Genomic DNA, 1,208 nt, shown 5'->3' with positions numbered 1-1,208 from the left:
TTTTAAAATTTTAAATTTCTTTTAGTCTATATTTTTTATTATTTTATTTTTCCATCATCATTTATCCCCCCCCCATGCCCTCTTCCACGTCCACCCACCCTTCTCCCTCCTCAATCACCACACTTTTGTCCATGAGTTTTTTCAATCCCTCCACACCTCTCCCCACCCAACATTCTCATCTGTGGAATCTAATGAACAAACTGAACAACCAAGCAAAATAGAGACAGACTCATAGATAGAGAGCAGGGAGACAGCGGGGGGTGGGGGGGGGATGATAGTTTATAGTTTTTATTACGAAGAATTTCAAGTACATATAAATTTAGATAAAACACAATAATGTACCCTCAGGTCCTCTTCACCCACCCCCAAAACCAGCATCATCTGGAAAAGGTCCCCTGGCTCTTCCTTCCCGCCTGGCGCAGCCACCAGGTAAACCCAGGTGGGCGCTTCAAGTGCATTCAGGAGCGATGGAGGAAGCAGCAGTCCGAGGTCACGGCTTCCTCCTCAGGGTGCGCTGCTGGCAGTGGCGCCGACTCTCTGCGCTCCACAGCCTCCCTCCACCTGGCCCGACAAAGCAGCCAAACTGGGGTACAAGGCCCAGCAAGGTTATGCCATATATCGGGTTGGTGGTGGCCGCAGACGCCCTGTGCCTAAGGCAAGCCTGTCCATCATGGTGTTAACCAGCTAAAGTTCGCTCAGAGTCATCAGTCTGTCGCCGAGGAGCAAGCTGGATGCCACTGTGGGGCTGTGGGAGTTCTGAATTCTTCCTGGGTTGGTGAAGATTCCACCTACCAATTCTCTGAGGTTTTCCTCATTGAGCCATTCCATATGGCTATCAGAAGAACTCCTGACACCCAGTGGATCACCAAGCCAGTCCACAAGCACAGGGAGATGCAAGAGCCGTGGCCTTGGGAAGGGCCCCCAGTTCCACCACTGTTGGTGGGTCTCGCCAGTGCAGCTTGGAGAAGGCGCCGTACTCTCCAGCTCCACCGTTACCGCTGATATAAATAATGCTTGTAAAATTCTTACCTAATACACAGTTTACAACAGCTTCTCTTTGGTACATCTGGATTGCCAGCATCACGACTCTTGCACTTGGGGGCCATTATTAAGTAAAATAAGGGTCACTTGGACACAACCTCTAAGATAACATGACAGTGGATCTGATCACTGCAGCGGCTACTGACTAACGGGCGGAAGCATCTCCA

General features: G+C 50.1%; 1 pseudogene across 1 annotated transcript; it reads left to right on the top strand.

Moving 5' to 3' along the window:
- Positions 1 to 336: 336 nt before the first annotated feature.
- On the top strand, positions 337 to 1,002 carry LOC308512625 (large ribosomal subunit protein eL15-like; annotated as a pseudogene). The gene has a single exon. The product of its transcript is annotated as a large ribosomal subunit protein eL15-like (transcript).
- The last annotated feature ends 206 nt before the right edge of the window (positions 1,003 to 1,208 follow it).

The sequence above is a fragment of the Myotis nattereri genome (genome assembly GCF_964212035.1).
Source record: "Myotis nattereri genome assembly, chromosome: 2".
NCBI classification, from domain to species: domain Eukaryota; kingdom Metazoa; phylum Chordata; class Mammalia; order Chiroptera; family Vespertilionidae; genus Myotis; species Myotis nattereri.
This window is presented reverse-complemented; position numbering and strand designations above follow the sequence as displayed.